Source organism: Megalobrama amblycephala, linkage group LG1, assembly GCF_018812025.1.
Source record: "Megalobrama amblycephala isolate DHTTF-2021 linkage group LG1, ASM1881202v1, whole genome shotgun sequence".
NCBI lineage: Eukaryota > Metazoa > Chordata > Actinopteri > Cypriniformes > Xenocyprididae > Megalobrama > Megalobrama amblycephala.
In genome coordinates, this window is record NC_063044.1 from 34,939,326 (window position 1) to 34,961,899 (window position 22,574).

The 22,574-nt window shown below is 36.9% G+C and overlaps 1 protein-coding gene across 1 annotated transcript in view; it reads left to right on the forward strand.

The window, feature by feature from the left end:
- The first annotated feature begins 8,145 nt into the window (after positions 1-8,145).
- The window catches only part of LOC125245610, a 38,096-nt gene continuing 23,667 nt past the window's right edge, over positions 8,146-22,574 (forward strand). Inside the window, exon 1 of the mRNA XM_048156282.1 lies at positions 8,146-8,261. The gene's annotated coding sequence lies outside the window, so the exon portion shown is untranslated. The remainder of the gene's footprint in view (positions 8,262-22,574) is intronic.

The window sequence follows — 22,574 nt, forward strand, 5'->3', positions numbered from 1 at the left end:
CTACCTTCAATAGGCAATGGATTTGCCAGGCTTGCTGGGTCTGCCATCTTCAGTAAGGTGGTGGGCAGCATTGATGGATGCCATGTCCGCCTGAAGCCACTAATAGCTGACACCCCTTGCTACTTAAACAGAAAATTATTCCATTCTGTCCAATTTCAAGCAATCTGTGATCACACAGGTACATTTTTAGATGTGTTTATAGGGTTCCCTGGGTCTGTACATGATGCCAGGGTGCTAAAACACAGCCCCATCTTCCACCAGAGGCTCTATCCACCCCCTGGCTGGTGCATAGTGGGTGATGGTGGATACCCCTGTCTCTCCCAGCCGATTACACTGATGACCCCCTACAGACACCCTCTACACACACCAGTTCAGCAGACTTTTAACCACCACCTATCAAAAGCATGCAGTGTTGTTGAGCGGGCTTTTGGGGTTCTGAAAACCAGGTGGCGCTCTATCTTCCTGAAAGCCCTTGAGGTTCACCCCCTTTATGCACCAGAGGTTGTGGGACTGAGGTTGTGTACAGTTCTGCATAACATCTGTTTGACAAATGGAGACATCATGGATGCAGACGAGACAAATGACAACATTGATGAGGATGAACTAGTAGTAGAGGCAGTGGATGCTGTATGCAGGGCAGAAGAAAGAGACAGAATGGCAGCTATGTGTTATGCACCAGCACTGGCAGACCATCTGTATTTCAGAATACAGTAAATTGGAACAATGTCAAACATTATCTGTACATAAAAAATTGCTGATATACGTCACAGAAATTAATTTGATAATACTCAATTAATCTAAGTAGTCTGCCTTAGTCGCACCTTCAGTAAGATCAAAATGACAACAAAATGACAATGGTTCAGTTATATCAGTTTTCATTTATTTCTTCACTACTATTTGTTTACAAATTTCTTATTTATTCATCTATTTATTTATTTTTACAATCTTTTTTGTTTTTAATAAAATTTTTTTTAAATCTGATTATTTAATGACTATTTGTTTACTATTTTTTCTAGAAGTGCCAGAAATCGATTTTCACGTGAAGCCATCTCCCGGTCTCTCCTCTCTTCCCTCAACAGAGCCTCTCGTTCTCGTCTCTCCTCATTCTCTCTGGCCTCTCTCTCTCTCCTCTCCTCCCTTTCTCTGGCCTCTCTCTCTCTTCTTTCCTCCCTCTCCATCAACTCTCTCTCCATCCTTCCATCTCTCTCCTGCATTTCTCAGAGGAGCTCAATTAGAGAATCATTTTTGGCCTCCACCCTCCTCCTTTTTGGAGTGATTCTCTCTTCACTCCTTTCAGGAGTCACCACAGAAGGAGGTGAAAACACTGCTGCATCCTGGGAGGATAAGACAATTTTTCCACCCCTGGGAGTCAGCCAACATTGGCTTAATGTAGCACCATCTTGTATATGTTACATATTACCACGCTTGCTTGTACAGCTTATTTTTAACCACTTCTCTTTTTTCTGTGCTCCTAATATGTAAAGCTGCTTTGAAACAATTACCAATTGTAAAAAGCGCTATATAAATAAATTTGACTTGACTTGACAGGCGGAGTCACAGACGGCCTGCCCCCAAATGCCTCATCCATCAAACTATACCACTTCCAGGATGCAGCAGTGTGTTCACCATCCTCAGTGCTGACTCCTGTTCTGGGGCACTTGAGGTCCTGCATAAACAAATGGACAGTTCACAACATAACTTTAATACTTCACAAAAAAATTAATTTTTAATGACTAATCACTGCATTCAGTGTTTGTTTTTATAATTAAATGTAGTTTAATAATAACATGTCTGTAATTTCATCTAAACCACTAGTCTCAAACTCAGTTATTGGTACAAAGTTCTGCACAGTTTTGCTCCAACCCTAATTAAACACACCTTGTGTTTGGGTTCAGTAATTTCACATTTATGGCAATGAATATGCCCTTTTCATTAACATTAAAGCGAAATAACTGGACAAACATGCAAGTCTGATAAAAATGTTCTTCTTTTTTTTAAGAAAAATAGTCAGGACTTGGAGGCTTTTACATCTGAAGTGCTATACTGCTACACACACATATAAAAATTATATATATATATATATATATATATATATATATATATATATATATATATATATATATATATATATATATATATATCTCATTCAGACAAAACATTTATTCAGACACCTTAAACATTTAATTCATTATTACAGTTTATTGACTGTAATAAAAAAAAAAGATTTCAGAGTTAAACTGTCAGAAAAAAATTCTCAATTATGTCAGATAACACTTAAAACAATCAGGTCAACTGAATAATTTTTGGTTTTTAATAAATTTTACTGGTAGTCCACTGTATGAAGAATTGTTGGGTATAATATGTCACAGTTTATTTTGCTATCCTCACTTACATAAATGAACTACACCTGCACCACTAGTAAAAATATATCAATATCTTTTTGGTTTGACTGTAATATATAACTATATATATTTGCTATGAATCAAAATAATAACATGTGCTGAAGAATCATGCTCTTACCTTATACTTTTGCTTCAGGTTTTCCCACTTTTTCTTTGCCCAGGATGGGGTAACACCCTCCAGCCCATACTGGGAGATAAATGCCCTAGAAAAATACAACACAATTTTACTCTTACTCAACATTACTCTTAAAGTTATCTAATATTTTGTGGTTACTTACTCGTATCCTTTGGTAGCTGCATTGCGCCGGCCGGTAAATAAGGCGCTGTTGGCAGCGCGCCAAATAATAAGACGACGGGTACCGTCTTCGGTCCCTACGAGATATATAAAGTTCAACAGACGGACAATGCAGATGTAATCTTGATTTTTTTTTTAAAGAATCCACACAAAAACACTTAATTAGATTAATAATAAAAACATCTACTTACATTTGTTGTTAGAAGTGTCCTGTGGTGCCTCATCCGCCATTTCAAGTGAATCGCTCATCCCGCGCTCAGCGCCATATAGCTCCTCCCCCTCCACTACGTAATTAAAGCTGCGACAGTTGAGTGCACGAAGTGTCCAACATTCCACACTTCATTTTTTCCGTTAATGTAGTGCATCATCCGGGTATTTAAAGTGCACTTTTTCTTTTTGGAATTTTCAGTGTGAACCTGGTGTGAACGCACTACTGCACTATTTGTACTTAAAAACGTCATAGAATAGTGCACAAGTACGCGAATTGGGACGCACCTATAGAGATTGCACTGCAGCGTCTGCAGTTCGAAAAAAAAGTTCTTTGAATGGAAGTCTATGGGAGCAGTCGGGGCAAATCTCCTCCAGACTGAAATGCCCAAAAAGAGGCGGTACTCCACAGAGCGTGACTCGACGCTGATTGGACTATATCCAGAGGCAGAACAGTCTAGCAGTGACAGCTAGCGTAACTCTGGTTGAATGTGATTGAAAAATTCGTCCTTTTCTCACTTTGGTGGTGCGTCGCCATAGGCGTAATTTGTGGGTGGGACGGGTGGGACATGTCCCCACCACTTTTTGAAAGGGTCGATATTGTCCCCACCACTTTTTGAAACATCTCGTGGCATCTCGCGGATATCTAATACAAAAGAAACACCTCTAGTTAATTATCAATTTGTGTTAATAATAGGCGAACTGGCGCTGGGATGTGTTGTTTTTGAAATCATGTTGAGTGCTCGCTGTCGCTGTTATCAGAGTCGCAACAGTGTTCTCTTGGCGCTCGTGCACACTGCGCAGTGTTCACACGGACGAGCGCTTCAATCTATCGCTTAACTGTTGCAGAGACTCTCTATTCGTTACGCTGAATCACAAAACAAAATACACATAAACGTGTCCCTGCTCTTGATATACAATCACTGACGAACATCTTTGGTTTTAATGAGAGAAAAAAAAAAAATCATACATGGTTGGATTCGAACCCAGAATCTCTTGCATGCTAAACGAAAATATTGCCTCCAGTCCATCAGGTCAATCTATTTTCAACAGCGGATCCACGTATTTATTAACTAATATACATACTTTCGAGACATATTGTATTAAAGCAGATGTAAGGAAGAAATTATCATATTAATTTTAATATCATATTATTATTATTGTAATAATACAATTACAATACCGCCCCCCCCCCCCCCCCACACACACACATACACATTCCTGACGTCCCACCCACTTTTTAAAACAAAGTTACGCCACTGTGCGTCGCCCTATTGCCCTAATGAAGAAACCGCCCCTGGTCAAAGACATTTTGCCGATCGTGCTGCCTCTGTCACCTCGTCTGCTCACTGAGGCGAAAGCGGGACTCAGGCAGCTCCTTCATACACAGAGCTGATATCGACAGGCGGAAAAATGCGCCAATCGAGTTGTTATAGTGTTTTCCTGACAACTACAGACAGTTTGGAAGAATAAGTGCAAATGCACTCAGTTTCCGCAAAAACCTGAGGGTGAGTAATTAATGACAGAAGCCTAACGATCAATTGATTGTTAATTTAAATGACAATCGGCAGAGTTGCATTCAAAATTCATTTGGCTCAAAAGTCTTTGAATGGGTACGACCCCCAACACTGAATATTTTCAGTGTATTCTTTATATTGTATTCCCAATCAAGATTAATTCAAGGTGTTACGGGACTCAAGGACCATGAAACACAAGTACAATAGCTTACAGTTGCCTGAGATAAGTAAATAAGAATAATGTACAAGATATTAATTTATACTCTTAAATTCACTCACTTTTTCAATTTTTCCCTCCAGACAAAAAAAAAAGTTTGGAGCCTGGGCATGCGCAGAAGGAATCGTCAGTGGAGCCGGAGGCGGAGTCGCGATATCAAACTTCCGCCCAGACGACTGCGTCATCATTCATGTATTTTAAATAGACTATAAAAATTATACACAATTTAAAATTCTACCTATAAAATAATAGGCTTTTCTGTTTCTAGAGCAATAATATTTTTGAAACAGCAAATTCAGTAGATAAAATCAATATAATATGCCACTAGAAACAACTCTAAATCGTCAGAAACGGTCCTGCCATTTTAAATCAAGTTCAACTAACGTTACAGGAGATCGACTGCTGTAATTAGAGTAAGCTATCATTAGTTTTGTCCTGCTAATTATTATTTTATACCCATAAAAATAATAAGTAACTGCCAGATAACGATCACCTGCTTTTCCCCGACATGGTTAACATTAGGTGTGTTATCTTAACTAATAACATTTATTAATTAGCTTATAGCGCCCACATTTGATGTTACAGAAAAAAAGTTCAGTGATCCGTCAGATCCTGTAGGTCGGTTAGTAGGGTGAATTCAGGTAGAGTGGGACATCAGGTTGAGTGGGACACTTAAGCTTTTGGGTACTGTAAAGGGTTAATTTTGTAAGCCAATCACAACAATTGTTACTGTGTTGTAGCTGAATGTCTATTAGATATGAAATAAAGGTTGTGATTGGTGTGACATCACAGATGTGGTCCCGTTGTTATTTTTCAAATTGCTTGACTCCTGGGACCTCACGGTAAGCCACCCGGCAAGTGTAAATCTATTTCAGAATAATAAGGTTGATAATTCTGTCACTTATGATGTAACAATAAAACTTTTACTTTTACATACATTTATACTGTCTGTGTATTAGAGATTAATAACAATGAGCATCTAACTGTATAAAATATTTGTGAAAATTAGATTCACAGCACTGTCCCACTCAACCTGACAGTGTTAGGTTGAGTGGGACAGTGCATTTCAGGTTGAGTGGGACAGTTTTTAGGGCTAATGCTAGCAAACACAGTGCAGCCATTTCATGAACAAGAAGATAACATTTTAAAGGTGCCCTAGATTCAAAAATTGAATTTACCTTGGCATAGTTAAATAACAAGAGTTCAGTACATGGAAATGACATACAGTGAGTCTCAAACTCCATTGTTTCCTCCTTCTTATATAAATCTCATTTGTTTAAAAGACCTCCGAAGAACAGGCGAATCTCAACATAACACAGACTGTTACGTAACAGTCGGGGTGTACGCCCCAATATTTGCATAATGCCAGCCCATGATGTTCCCAACATTATAAAAGGCATTAGACAAGGGCAGCCAGTTAACGTCTGGAGCTGCACACAGCTGAATCATCAGACTAGATAAGCAAGCAAGAACAACAGCGAAAAATGGCAGATGGAGCGATAATAACTGACATAATCCATGATATCATGATATTTTTAGTGATATTTGTAAATTGTCTTTCTAAAAGTTTCGTTAGCATGTTGCTAATGTACTGTTAAATGAGGTTAAAGTTACCATCGTTTCTTACTGTATTCACGAAGACAAGAGCCGTCGCTATTTTCATTTTTAAACACTTACAGTCTGTATAATGCATAAACACAACTTCATTCTTTATAAATCTCTCCAACAGTGTAGCATTAGCCGTTAGCCACGGAGGACAGCCTCAAATTCACTCAGAATAAAACTTTTAACATCCAAATAAATACTTTACTCACATAATTCGAAGCATGCATGGGGGCGGGTTAGTTGAAAACGTCGGTCGGGTGCGGGTTGTTTATACACTGACCCGCGCATCACTGGTCCTAAGTATTCAGACCCTTTGCTGTGACACTCATATATTTAACTATATTTAACTCAGGTGCTGTCCATTTCTTCTGATCATCCTTGAGATGGTTCTACACCTTCATTTGAGTCCAGCTGTCTTTGATTATACTGACTGGACTTGATTAGGAAAGCCACACACCTGTCTATATAAGACCTTATAGCTCACAGTGCATGTCAGAGCAAATGAGAATCATGAGGTCAAAGGAACTGCCTGAAGAGCTCAGAGACAGAATTGTGGCAAGGCACAGATCTGGCCAAGGTTACAAAAAAATTCTGCTGCACTTAAGGTTCCCAAGAGCACAGTGGCCTCCATAATCCTTAAATGGAAGATGTTTGGGACGACCAGAACCCTTCCTAGAGCTGGCCGTCCGGCCAAACTGAGCTATCGGGGGAGAAGAGCCTTGGTGAGAGAGGTAAAGAAGAACCCAAAGATCACTGTGGCTGAGCTCCAGAGATGCAGTCGGGAGATGGGAGAAAGTTGTAGAAAGTCAACCATCACTGCAGCCCTCCACCAGTCGGGGCTTTATGGCAGAGTGGCCCGACGGAAGCCTCTCCTCAGTGCAAGACACATGAAAGCCCGCATGGAGTTTGCTAAGATGGTGAGAAATAAGATTCTCTGGTCTGATGAGACCAAGATAGAACTTTTTGGCCTTAATTCTAAGCGGTATGTGTGGAGAAAACCAGGCACTGCTCATCACCTGTCCAATACAGTCCCAACAGTGAAGCATGGTGGTGGCAGCATCATGCTGTGGGGGTGTTTTCAGCTGCAGGGACAGGACGACTGGTTGCAGTCGAGGGAAGATGAATGCGGCCAAGTACAGGGATATCCTGGATGAAAACCTTCTCCAGAGTGCTCAGGACCTCAGACTGGGCCGAAGGTTTACCTTCCAACAAGACAATGACCCTAAGCACACAGCTAAAATAACGAAGGAGTAGCTTCACAACAACTCCATGACTGTTCTTGAATGGCCCAGCCAGAGCCCTGACTTAAACCCAGTTGAGCATCTCTGGAGAGACCTAAAAATGGCTGTCCACCAACGTTTACCATCCAACCTGACAGAACTGGAGAGGATCTGCAAGGAGGAATGGCAGAGGATCCCCAAATCCAGGTGTGAAAAACTTGTTGCATATTTTCCAAAAAGACTCATGGCTGTGTTAGATCAAAAGGGTGCTTCTACTAAATACTGAGCGAAGGGTCTAAATACTTAGGACCATGTGATATTTCAGTTTTTCTTTTTTAATAAATCTGCAAAAAATGTCAACAATTCTGTGTTTTTCTGTCAATATGGGGTGCTGCGTGTACATTAATGAGGAAAAAAATGAACTTAAATGATTTTAGCAAATGGCTGCAATATAACAAAGAGTGAAAAATTTAAGGGGGTCTGAATACTTTCCGTACCCACTGTATATTGTGATTTTCTGTTTATACTTTTCTAAACCAGCACAGAAAGGACTTTTCTCCCTATCTTACATTTTAATCTTCACTGCTTGCCCTCCACCGGAATTTTGCGCGTCACCAGAACCACATCATTGCAAACAACCTATTGAGTGTGGGGAAATCATATTGAAAGTGAAAGTGCTGCTGTGTAATATAAAGCTCTGCTGCAGGTTTCTGACCAGTCATAACCGGATCGGAAGAGCATCAAACTGAGATCGAGCTGCATCACAGCACAGACTGCAGATCTTCTGATTAAACACAGGTAAGAAAAACATATTGTATACATATGAAAATAACATATATAAAATCATATACAGTATATGGAAAAATAGTCTAAAACAGAAATATGTAAGGAAAAACTGATGACACACCCAAGGTGGTAATGCGTCATTCCTGGTATTCGGCTTTTGGACATAATAACTTTTTGAAAATTATGTAATCACAAATGATTTTGGTCAAGCTCAGTTAAATAAATGTAAGCATTTATGAAACAATATTGAAATGGACATGTCCACCCTGTTAAATGGTACCCTGACTATGAGGACGTATGGTTTATTACACTGGTTACCATCCTACTATTTTATGCGCATTTTGGAATATCGCATAAAAAACGCTGGATGGAAATGGCAAGATGCACAGAAATTCAAAAAATGCGCATAAAAAAAAATATAATAATACTCACTCTGAAAAACCTGAACTTGCTAAACAGCAATAATAAAATAGATAGCTGAAGGAGTCTACTGATAATGGCTTGATGTGTGCAAAGCTCCGCATATTTCTAAAGAAAATGAAAGAAAAAAAAGAAAAGGCTATAGACATTATTAAGACATTTATCAAAGATGCACGTGATTAAAATTGATTTGATTGATTAATCTATAACAAATTAAAAACAGGAACTTAAAAACAAGAAAAGAAAGCAAGGAGAAAGGAAGCAAAACACATTCCTCCTAACACTAGTAAAGATCAGGTACAGTAGTTACCTGAACACTTCAGATTCATGTCGCTGTCTGCACTGATGGTGAGTAGCTCCCTCGTCACTGCTGCGTCATTCCACACAGACAATGAAGCCACTGCTTTTTTCTTTTTTGCGTCTATGTCTATGTACAGACTTTTTCTTTTTATTTTAGAAAACCCTTTGTTCTCTTTAAAGCTGATCAGTTAATAAATTATTTTTAAACATAGATATTATATGCGAATTGTATTTACTTTGTCTTCAACACAGTTATTTAGTTTTTTTGTTTTTAGATAGTGTAATAAACCCAGCCGCCACTAGGCGACGCTGGTGAGCTTTCTTGTCGTGGGCTTGCACTTAGGCTGCCACCACCTTTAATTTTAACCCAGTAAGGTCCGGGGGAGCACTCAATGCACACTCACAAGCCGATTTATCAACAAATAATATAAATTTTATTAACAATAATAGCAGCCTTGTGGCATCGTCAGGGATGGGCAGTATTTCAGATACATGTATTTAAAATACGTATTTGAAATACAAAATACTATTTTGTATTTTGTATTTAAAGCCTTTGGAAAAAATCAAATGTAATTTGTATTTAAATACATTTAAGATGAGTATTTTTGTATTTTCAAAATACTCAAAATACTTTGAGACAGTCAACCTCTTTATCAGGGTGCTGTTTTCATGCATCAACTAGTTCAGACCAGGTTCAGACCAGACAAATGAGGACCAGACAAAAATCCAAATGAGGATTTTTAACTCCAACCGCTGCTGTCTGTCAGCCAAATAATGGGAGTAGATGGGGACTTCGGCTAAAAGAGTAAATAAAGCTTGCTTAGACAAATCCAAATTAAACCCTGCGGCTCGTGACGACACATTGATGTCCTAAGACATGAAACGATCAGTTTGTGTGAGAAACCGAACAGTATTTATATCATTTTTTACCTCTAATACACGACTATGTCCAACTCCGTTCAGCATCGGTTAGTGATGTCTGATCGCGCTCTGACAGCGGCAGTGATGTCTCGCGCATATACTTTAATGAGTGTCAGACATCACTGCCGCTGTCAGAGCGCGATCAGACATCACAAACCGATCGTTTCGTGTCTTAGGACATCAATGTGTCGTCACGAGCCGCAGGGTTTAATTTGGATTTGTCTAAGCAAGCTTTTTTTACTCTTTTAGCCGAAGTCCCCATCTACTCCCATTATTTGGCTGACAGACAGCAGCGGTTGGAGTTAAAAATCCTCATTTGTGTTTTACTGAAGAAAAAAGTCACCTACATCTTGGATGCGCTGGGGGCAAGCAGATAAACATCAAAATTTAATTTTTGGGTGAACTATCCCTTTAACGTTACTGCATGTTAAGCCGAGTTCAGACTGCACGATTTTAGCCCCGATTTTGGCTCACCGACAGGTTTTGAGAAATCGCAGACAAATGCCCGAAATCACAGGCAAATCGCTGCTCGTTCACGTGAGTTCGGGGAGGAGTTATAGACCACAATATCAGCAAGCATGGCTTCGTACACATAAACATTACAATGTTTAGATAGGACTTTCCGCTTTCTCTTTAGCTTTGTGCAGTTGAAGCCTTGTTTATACTTTCGCAATTCGCATGGCTCTACGCCATGAACCTGTTACCTGCTTACTGCGCGCGCTCCTCAGTAAACCTATTAGGCTTTTATGCTTGACGTGCTCTCCGTTGTATAATTCTGTGAAAAACGACAGAGGGCGACTCTGAGTAATTGTTCTCCAAACCACCAAAAAGCAGCAATGAGAGGAAGTGGTTTGCCGAATAATTTGTCAAACACCTCTTATACTATGTCAAACACTCGTCTCGTGAGAAGTTTGTGAAGAAATGGATTTCTTCACATGTAAACTGATTAGGTTGTAGGCCATTTTGACGACACATGTGAAAAAGTTTTTTTTAGTACACTTCTTAAACCCTACCCAAATAATCAAGTTAAACCCAGTAAACTTGAAATTGTGACTTGAGACATTAGAACAAAACATATTAATATGATAACATATGTATAACACTAAATTGAACAATACTGTGTTATATATGTTTTTTAATTCATTAATTATTTTATTTCAATTAACGATTGTATTAAACACCGACCATTACTTTATTCATTATTTCTGCTATGCAGACTCATTTTGTAAATGTAATCATTTTAAATTTTACAAACATGGTGCTTTATGAAAATGTAACTGGACACATTTCCAAATTGTGATTGTGTTTACCCATCTATGCAAATGTTTGTTTATGTAGAGACTAAATAATTATGTTAATCATTGTCTGTCTCCATCAGTTTAGTGTAGTGATTGTGTGCATTTGTGATGACAATGATGAAAGATACACTACACTTTTAGTTTTATTGTTCACCAAAAAAAGTGCCAAATGATTTCTAATTAAAAAATTTTTTATTTTAGATAAACTTTATATTTTCTAATTATGTATATAGAAACAAATAAACTTTACATTAAATAAATATAAAAGTTACTATACTACTTGCGTAAAAAAAAGCATCAAAAGAGTTTGAAATTCAGTTTTTGCTGTGGTATCAAAACGGATATTGATAATTGTGAAACCATGCCATATATTGTCATATCACCCATCCCTATTCTTTGCTATATAGCAGAAAAGGTTCCCACAGTTTTACAGTTTTTTTTAATAGTGTTCACCATAAGTAATAGACTACATTGTAACCTTGTCAGAATATATAAAGTATATAAATGGCTGCTATTTTGCACTACATAAGTTTATTTGTAATTACCAGCAAGGAAGCAAGCACTTAAGAAAGAGAGAGAGAGAGAATGACAGAGAGAGAATGACAGAGAGAGCAGAAATGAGGTAAGGAATTAAAAGTCAGTAGGCTTATGTAGTTTCTTAATTCACTGTGACTATTTATAATTAGCTTAACAAATTACACATTGTCACATTGGCTTTTAATGATGGTGATAAAACATAATAAAAGTTAAAAATTAGTTTTTTGGGGTTTTTTTTGTAGTTTTTTATTTCCTACAGGGCAGGGGAAGGGAAGAGGTATATACAATTAAAACGAAAGTTTCTAAGTAGTTGCACACATCTAAATGCTTTTTGGCATTCAGAATAGGCCCAGATAGATTTCAGCCTAATAGGGATACCTGCACTGGATCTTCAATTTCACATGTATTTTGTGTATTTTCAAAATACAAAATACTGTATTTGTATTTAAATACATTTTCCCACACAGTATTTTGTATTTGTATTTAAATACATTTTTCCACACAGTATTTTGTATTTGTATTTTAAATACATTTCCATGTATTTATGCCCATCTCTGGGCATCGTCACATTTTTGGTATCCTGATTACACACACTGGTTATTTCATTTCATTCTACAGTGAACACACTCTAAAAAGGAAACCCAATACACGTTCAAACCTCACTGCAACCAATAAATAGTGTAAGATATCATATACACAGCACTTCATTAGAAACCTCTTAGCATAAATCCCTTGTTCTCTACGTGATAACCAGTACAAACAATCAGTACACAGCATTTAAAGGGACATCAGCACACGCGACTGAGCACAAAGACAATACACAAATAGATAAATGAATAAAACAGTTTCGGACTTCCCTGTCCGTGTCCGACGACACCCCACCCTCACTGCGAAGACACAAACTTCCCCTCCGCAGAACTATTAGAGGAAGTTTTCCCATGATGAAGCCTGCCGGTGTACACCTATGTACCTTTCCTCTCTAAATAGATGTTACCTACTATCTACCTCCGGGCCAATAAGTGGTACCCTGGTTTTATTTGGCGCCGGTGGTGCTAGCCAGCCACGAACACCACGAAACGACCCCTTTTTCCCCCGTGGACCCTGCGGGCTCCAGTACAGCTCAAACGTGTCTTCAACAACTCCTCCCCCTTTTTTAAAACCATCCAAAATTGATGTATTGTCCACAGGTGTGCTCACCCAGCATGTCACTCCTTCCATGTTTGTCGCTATGGATGACGTCACACAGCGTCCATTCAGTGTGAATCATTACAATACAAATGCATGAAAGACATTTTGTTTAATTTTTGACCTTATGAAATTATTTCATAGTTAAATTGTTAAATAAATGCTTAACAAGGTGGACAAACCAAAAATGATCAGATGACTTCTTTATTTATTACTATTAATGTTTATTTCAATAACCCAGATTTATATTAATAATGATATTATTATTATTATTATTATTATTAATTTGTATAGTATTTGTCTGTTATCTTATTTTAAAAAAATCCAGATAGGCATCTGTATATTTGAGAAGTCTCTGTGTCTTTTTTTTTAAATATTATAATTTGATTTGGGGGGAAAATAAGCAAATGGTTTTGCGTTCCCCACAAAACTCTGTGTTCTCTCACAAAATATTCTGTGTTGTTTCGCAGAACTTAAATCATGCAACACTTGGCTAAGTGCTAATGTTTGCAAATACACCGTGAAACAAGAAGTTGTTGTAAGGCATACTATGTCTGACCCGCTCCAAACTTCACATGTTTGATAATAGTCCTGGCCTGAAGACATCAACATGACAATATTCAGTTACAGTTAAAGCGCCACCTGTTGGCAGCAGGAAGTGTGGCACTTTGAAATGACTTTGCCATAATTCTTCTGTATTTAATTGCTTACATGCATGCCGCCCACTGTTCACCGTTTTCCTAAGGCCAACAGGCGGTGGTGAGCCCGGGTGCGAGGGCCCTTTCATCGCTGCTTGCAGCTTTAATTTTTATTGAAATCCGAGAGCTTTAATTCTGTCCCTCTATTGACAGCCTAAGCAACTGAAACTTTCAAACCCCAGAAAGTTAGTAAATACTAGGTATGTACCTGAGTACACAAATGTGACAGCAACGATCATTTACATTTTACACACTTGGCTGATGCTTTTATCTAAAGCAACTCACAGTACACTTTACAGGGACAATCCCCCTGGAGCAATGGGGTTAAGTGCCTTGCTCAAGGCCACTGCGCCACACCAGCACCATAAAAAGCAATCATGAATGTGATAATCATAAGTTTTTAAAATGTGATTGGTTATATATTTTGGCCAGCATATTGAGGTCTAATTGGTCAGCAAGACCATGTGGTCCAAAGTCTGCAAAGTCCAAGGTCCAGAATGGAGAATTAACACATTTTGGCTAGCAGTTAATGCATTTACTTACTTTTATGCAAGTTGAAATGTTATGTTTATGTTATGTATCCACCCTAGTGAAAAATAAATATACTAAAGATTATTTGAAATTTATTTTATGCTAAGTGTACTACAATTGCATTTACATGTACTTAATATAAATACCCTGCAATTATACTTTTATTATACTAAATTGGTATACTTAAAATCTGCTAAACTGGAACAAGTATTTCTGTGTTGAGGTCCAACTATACTGAAGTATATTTGATTATGCTAAAGTAGGGTGACCATATTTTGATTACCGAAAACCAGGACACTCGGCCTGGCAATGATACTCGAAGTTTACTCAAAGATGCCTTACAATTTCAATACATTTAAAGTATGTCTCCTCTGTATGGATAGAAAATTGTTATATTACAAAATACTATCTATAACCAAAGACACAAATTCAGATAGGCTTCTCAGAGGTTACTCAACATGTTTTATTATGACACGTTTCAAAAATGACAAATGAAATAATGATAGAAATAATGTCTCTTCTGTATTAGAAAAATAAATAAATAATAAATAACTAACAAAAATACCTCTGCTAGCTATATTAGCAATCCAAATTTAACAAAAATAGCTCTCACAAACTCACAAAACTAACAAAAAATATCTATATCTTTAGTTTTCTTCATCCTAGTTTTCCTCTTCATCCTGCTTTTCTTCCTCATCCTCCTTGTTTGCCCATCTATATTTTGCTGTAGAGCTGATCTTTCCCAGCAGTTTTTTGTTTCTTATCAAATAGGCATGAAAGTTATAAAGAAATTTATATAGGCCTATTAGCTGTTACATTGCAGGGTACAAAGAAAGAGCACAACGAGCTGAACTCATAGTAGATGATAGCTGAAGGTTGCTCTGCTGTTACACAAAGTATCTGTTATTCAGTTACAATAGACTGCACAAATAATGCATACTAATGAAAACATTATAAACTGTTACCTAGAAGTAAACAACTGTAGTTTAGCCATAAGTCAGCCGCGACGCTGAGAATATAGTTACCTTTATGGAATAATCCTGTCTTGAGATACAATGTGAACTAATATTCTCAGTTGCACGTGCAATCGCGCATGTCTGCAAAACGTATTTATATTATTGTATGCTCCGTCTTCGGAAACCGAAAATCTCGTAACACCGTTCAATTGAATGGCCCAATGAAAAACAACGAAAACCAGGACATTTTCATCACTTTATAAAAAACAACCAGGACGGCCAGGACAGGACATGAAAACAGGACGTTTGGTCACCGTATGCTAAAGTGGAACTATTGCAAGTATACTTTAGTACAATATCTTGCATTCAAATTGTACAGTGATCGTACTATCCTTACTAATAGTTATATTAAAAACATTTTAGACTTAATATTTAGAAATACACATTGTGCATTGTGCAATAAAGAAGAACTGCAAATAAAGTTTAATTCAAATATTTATGTCAGTATGTCTGTAAATAGTCAACATTTGAAGCAGATCAAAACCCTTCATCAAAGTTGTCCTAAAACCTTCTTCTAAGGACAACTTTGATTAACTTTTTTGATCCACTTCAAATGCTGACTACTGTATATTAATGGGTTTTTAGTTAGTGTGAAATGAATGTAGGCCTATTTTAAATACATTTTGGTAGGTTTTTTCACTAGGCTTTACATGTTTTCTCACCTTCACATACTCGTAAATCCAGAGTTACCTAAACTCATAATTGAGTGATGTTCATGTGCATTTTAAATACATTCTTTCTGACATGACATGAAAAAACACTGTAACTGCTGAAGCTTGACCCCCATTGGCCTGCCCCAACGTCCTGCTATTGGTTGAACCACAATGGTTGATATGTTTTGAACACGCCATAAAGCCAATGCCATCACACTCACCAACTCGGTTTTGCTGTACTTTTGCTAAACAGCCGAACTCGCTGGAGTGCACACTATTGAGAATCTGTTGCAGATTTTGGCACATTTGTCAGAAGAAAACTTTAGTCTAGAAAGTCATTGTAGCTAAAGACACAAGTCTCACCATGTATTACAAATCTGAGAATGATCAAATTATTGTTAGATGATGCTATATAATTTTTTAGATGAGATTTTCTTTTTGTGCAAACCACAGAAAACATGAGGTATGAGCTGAAACATCTAGTTTGTTTCTGCTAATTGGTTGTAAGGGCAGAATTTTTAAATCCAACTTTGGCCTACAGCTCAGACGTAACCATGAGAAATTTGCAAATAAAATGATTTCATTTGTTACATTTTTACTTCAGTAATTTATTTTTGTTGATTCCTATAATGACCTGTTATGATTAAATGTCCAATTCAATGAACAGTATTTGAGTTCTAATTGTTTAGTATAAAAAAATAGTATTGGTCCAGATAAAAGTTTACAGGAAATGTGTTTTGAGTTGCAAAAAAAAATGCTCACACTTTGAATATCAGGTAAGGTTATTGTTTAATTTAATTCAATAGCACGTTTCACAATTTTGCAGGGTTGCAAAAAGATATACATACATAAAGAAAGTAGTTACATAAGTAAATATTTGTAATTATGACAAATAAAGAAAACAACATATACTCAGTTTGAAATGGTGAAAGAACTTAAAGTTTAATGCACGTTCGTGTTGTATAGCAACATGCCGTTTCACGTTTATTTTCACGCACCACTTACTGTGTCTATATTAATAATTTTGTCGTCTTTTAATTCATATAATTTGTTTTGTCATTAATAGTTGTCATTAATAATGTCTGCATGCTCATAGCTGTACTTGTAACAGTATAGAGCGAACACAAAGTAAACCCAGTTTAGCGTAGTTTATATCTGCATGGTGGTGCAACAGGTAAGCCGAGTGCTTTTGTGCGACAGTGGCCTGCGTGACCCGGGTTCGATTCCAGCCCGTACTGGTTCCTGCATTCAATATACATATAAATCTGTTCCCATTGTCTCACTGGTGTTCACTGGATAAGTAAGTTACTAAAATACATATTCTAAAACTGTAACATTATTATAAAGATTACTTTATAGTAGCTTATTTGAAGCACACTATAATGATGCCATTAGCACACTACAAGTTACCTTGAAATGCCATTGCAATGTGTTTTAAAATCACTAAAAGTTTATCATTATAATATTAATGTATGTTCAACACACTTACAATGTAATTGAATTGCAATTCTAATGTCACCAAAATACATTTAAAGTTTATGCTGAGTGAATTCTGCATTTCAAAACTTAAATACAAGAGTATATTTAAAGTGTACTTAAAGGATTAGTCTTTTAAATACACTTTACTTGATAAATTTACTCAACCCCATGTCATCCAGACGTTCATGTCTTTCTTTCGTCAGTCGAAAAGAAATTAAGGTTTTTTATGAAAACATTCCAGGATTATTCTCCTTATAGTGGACTTCAATGGCTACCAACAGGTTGAAGGTCAAAATTACAGTTTCAGTGCGCTTCAAGGGCTTTAAACGATACCAGATGAGTAATAAGGGACTTATCTATCGAAATGATTGGTCATTTTCGAAAAAAATACAACCGTTTATAAACAAAATATCGCCTTGAACGTACTTTCTGCTTCCGCATTCTTCATAACGCTTACGCTGAATGTCCTACACCTTCCCTATTCAACTTACGGAACGAACGCGGCGCCAGTTTAGTTTTTTACCGTAAGTTGAATAGGGAAGGCGTAGAACATTCAGCGTAAGCGTTATGAAGAATGCGGAAGCGGAAAGTACGTTCAAGGCGATATTTTGTTTATAAACGGTTGTATTTTTTTAGAAAATGATCGATCGTTTCGCTAGATCAGACCCTTATTACTCATCTGGGATCGTTCAAAGCCCTTGAAGCTGCACTGAAACTGTAATTTTGACCTTCAACCTGTTGGTAGCCATTGAAATCCACTGTAAGGAGAAAAATCCTGGAATGTTTTCATCAAAAACCTTCATTTCTTTTCGACTGACGAAAGAAGGACCTGAACATCTTGGATGACATGAAGGTGAGTAAATTTATCAAGAAAAGTGTATTTAAATGTGGACTAATTCTTTAAGTATACTTGGAATAGTTCCACTTTAGCACAAACAAGTATATTTAACACAACTTTAGTTGAACTTCAGCACTGCTTTTGGACAACTAAAATACATTTAGTACAAAATTAGTTCCAATTTAGCAGACTTTAAGTATACCAATATATAGCATGCCATAAATACATTTAGTTATACTAAAGTACATACAAATAAATTGTGCTTAAGTATATATACTATTTTTTCACTAGGGACTGGCTGAAGTACCCGGATTTTGCCGTGTTCGCACCGCAGGAACTAGAAATGATATTAGTTCTAGAAACTCGTTTTGGGGGAACTAAATTAGCTCCTACTTCAGAGTAGGGTCTAAACCAGCATTATAGGAACTACCAGTGACATAAGTGTAGGTTGATTAGAACGTTTGCATCTCATCAGGTTGGTGTAGTTTTTCCATATTTTTAAAATCTGGGTCACATGAAACAAAAAGATAAGAAAATTGCAGTTGCTGTTACTGACAATTTAAATCTAGTGTATGTGATGTCCCGTGTTGCACATCCGATGACGATTGTAGTGATGATCTTCTCTGACCAATCAGTGATCTGCAGTGTTTACATGTCACATTAAGTATCGGTATGCTCAGGGATGGGCAGTATGTATGATACATGTATTTCAAATACGTATTTCAAATACAAAATAGTATTTTGGAATTTGTATTTGATATGAATATTGTATTTACATGAATCACACAATGCGATTTACTAATGTTTGAGCTTGTCAATTTACTGGTATTTACACCATTATTTAATGCCCTAAAAAAGCATGTCTGATCCCATTTTGTGACATGGCTGCAACTGTTGCTGTTAGGAGGAGACACCGCAGAGAACAGAGAGCGCGCTGAAGAAGGATTATTAATTTCTTTGAAATGCCAGATTAAGACCTTATCCTAACATATCGTTTGCCTATATCTATATCTATAGGCCAGCATGGCTTGTCAAACTATATTATACAGTATATGTGTATGTGTTTGTCAGATTACATGTTAAGTTGCACCTGTGTCGACCCACAGGTGCAACTGATGAGAACATCAGCATCAGGATTCAGCTCTGTTTATTTTAGACTCAACCCTAATTTGCACTGCTCTTGGTATATTGCGTTAGTCATTATGTAAATGATCTGACCGTGTCTGTGTTCTTTAATTTGCATGTCAGCAGATCACGTGCAAAACTTGCCACTCCCATCAACACATTTGTGGAATTGCGCTCTCACGCTAATTTGCCACGTTTAGTAAATCTGGCCTTTAATGTGTTAAGCGATATAACATGATGAGTTTTCTGTCAATGAATGAATCCAAACAGTTGCTTCCCTGTCTAATAAAACACATAATATACAGTACTAAAGTGTCTTTGATGTTTCCATGGTTTTTCGACAAAATAAAACGGGAAATCGAGGGTTATGATGTCATTGATACTCGACACACGGACACGGTGTGTGTCCTGGTTAAAATTGCTTATTTCTCTGGATTTAGAATTTCTTGGAAACATTTAGGATAATGTAAGTACACAAGTCAACAAAAAATATAACATTGTTTTAGTGGTTTTTGAATATTTTAATCTAAAAATCCTACGTATTTGTGCCTTTAAAGGTGCTACAGAGAATCTTTTCGTCGACTGAGAAACCAAAGACTGTTACTGAGTTTTTGAAATGAGGGCATGCGTAAGAACAATTCATTGATTCATTGTCGGACTCACCGCAGGTAGCTCATAATCTGCAGTTGTTATTCCTGACAAAAACATTGCATGCGGCGCCTGTGGAGTGTGGAAAGTTGCTGGAGCGCACAGCCGCGCACGTCTCTCACAAGGAAAGTCATTGCAGTGATTGACAAGCCAGAGGGCCAATCGTGCACAGATGATGTATATTAATATTATTCCTTTCAGTGCACCTAATAAATAGTCTTTTATCAGTTAGTAAAGACCGTTTCAAGTAATATTGCAAAAATGTATAATACAAAACATCCTCTGTAGCACCTTTAACTGATTGCATATGTCAGATTTATTGCATGACTCGGGCAGAGAAAAGATGTTGCTATCAAACATTGTTTACTTAATCAAGTCAATACAGTAGTTTATTTTGATACATGGTTTGGCTGCTGTATTTTGTAGTTTATTTTGATACATTTAAAATTAAGGTATTTTGTATTTTATTTTCAAATACATTTTGGTGTATTTTTGCCCAACCCTGGGTATGCTTAGAAACTCGATGGAGGTGGTACTAAAAAAAGAGCCAGGTGCAGAGGAAAGCAAGGAAATGGCTACCTGAAAACAGTTTTCTATTTTATAGCCTTCTCCTGCTTTGTGAGCATCAATTATTTAATTTTCAGAGAAGAGCTCATTGCTGCAGATTTTTGGGACAAGGTTTGAAGAGTCAAATTATTTATAAAGCTCTAAAAAAATTTGCATCACTTGGCCTTTCCTAACAATGACCTTAAACAAGCTAATGAAGATCTGAGACGTTGGTAAAAGTTTTCTGAGAGCTGAAATCTCTTGGGGTGCCTAAACTTATGATTGGTGCTGCTTTCCTTTTTATCACTCTAAAATCATACAAAACAAAAATTAAACACTAATCTCACTTCAAATGTTAAAAATATTTCATCTTTAAATTTATGCCTTTTGTAAATTAGATCATTTTTCAATTACAGAAACAGAAATTGATCAGGGGTGGCCCAAACTTATGCATGGAACCATATATGCATTCCCGCTCCTGAATGCTTTGCAAGATATCACATTTATAAGTGTTGATGACAGGTGATGGAGCCTACAGTACTTTCTGTGAAAAACTTGTGTACATTTGAGAAGATACAGTGACTCCTTTCTGTATTGCATCAATAAATCCTACATGTATTCGATATATAGCATAGACCAAAAAAACAAAACAATATATTATTTTAAAGCAATAGATTTCATTAATGATTAAATCATTAAAAAAAAAAAAAAAGATCTAAAGGGTAAGTTCATATAAAAATTAAAGTTCTGTGATCATTCACTCACCCTCATGTCTTTCCAAACCTGTAAGACTTTTTTTCTTCTGTGGAAGTAAAGAAGATATTTCAAAGAACACTAGTAACCAAACAACATTGGCGCCTATTGCCGTTTCTCAAAATGTCTTCTTTTTTACCAGTAGGGGGCAGTGCACCGAATTGCTGCAGGTAACCTCAGGGCATAACACATTCCAAGTTTCGTCACAGTCCATAAAAGCTTTGCAGAGATACAGCCTTATATCTATTTATTGAGTTTGTTTGCATGTTATTCAAGAACGGTTTGAATCAACTTGAATTCCATAATCTTTTGTCAGCAGGGTCTGTAGATGATTCAATTTTAGTGAAAATAGGATAAACGTCTAATTTTTAAATGCCTAAGAATCTGAGGAAAATATTCTGTTTCAAATTTAGCTTTTAGGACTCACCGTTCACCGTCAAGTTATTAGCATAAACATGAGTCAAACATTGGCCTGCTGGTGGTGCTAAACGGATTGAGCTGGAGACTGTAAATTTGCTTTGTTATCAAGTCCTCTCAGGCCTTTACACTGTGACCATTTCAGTCACATTTGTGGTTAAAAAATAACCCGATCGATTCTCATGAATAGAATTATAATACAATCTGAATAAAAGTACAACTTCCAAAATGCATCTACACTGAACAACCGCAACCGTTACTGCAATCAGATTCATTGAAAGAATTTGCTTCGGTCAGCAGAGCAAGTGCAAAAGACATGCGCGACAGACTACACTTCAAATATTGTTTGCAAGGTGAAACGGGCATGACGCAGTTACCAGACCATCTCATACTGCTGAGGTTTCAGCCAAATTAAAATACTACATTTGGATTACCATAAGCAAGGTTGGAAATTAACAGGGGCTTGAGGCAAACACATCGCTTTATGAATGCCCATGTGCATATTAATTTTCATTTTTGAAGCAACGGCTATTCAGAGGTGGCAACTGCTTGAATGGTGGGTGGGTTCATTACTATTCTTAATAAAAAACACAACAATAAAACAGTACATTGAAAAACTCGCTTAAATATTCACTTTTACAGATCACTTTGCATTCAAATCTTCATTCAGAAAAGTGAGGCGAAATGGGTGAAGTGAGGTGAAGTCTGACTCCTGCTGCTGGTCTGTGCTGTGACACTCATTCGGCTCACTGAATTGAGCAGATGCGTTCAGTTTCAAACAAAGCCACACCAGAACTGTTGCACATCTCCAACCAGCGTGATTCCTGAATGAATCTGCGTTTTTAATGACTTAATGAATGACTCGCTCATTAAGATTTTTACATTTATTTTCATATTTACACTTTTAAAGTTTAATTTTTTACATAGCCTATTTTTAAATTCGAAAAATTATATTTACCA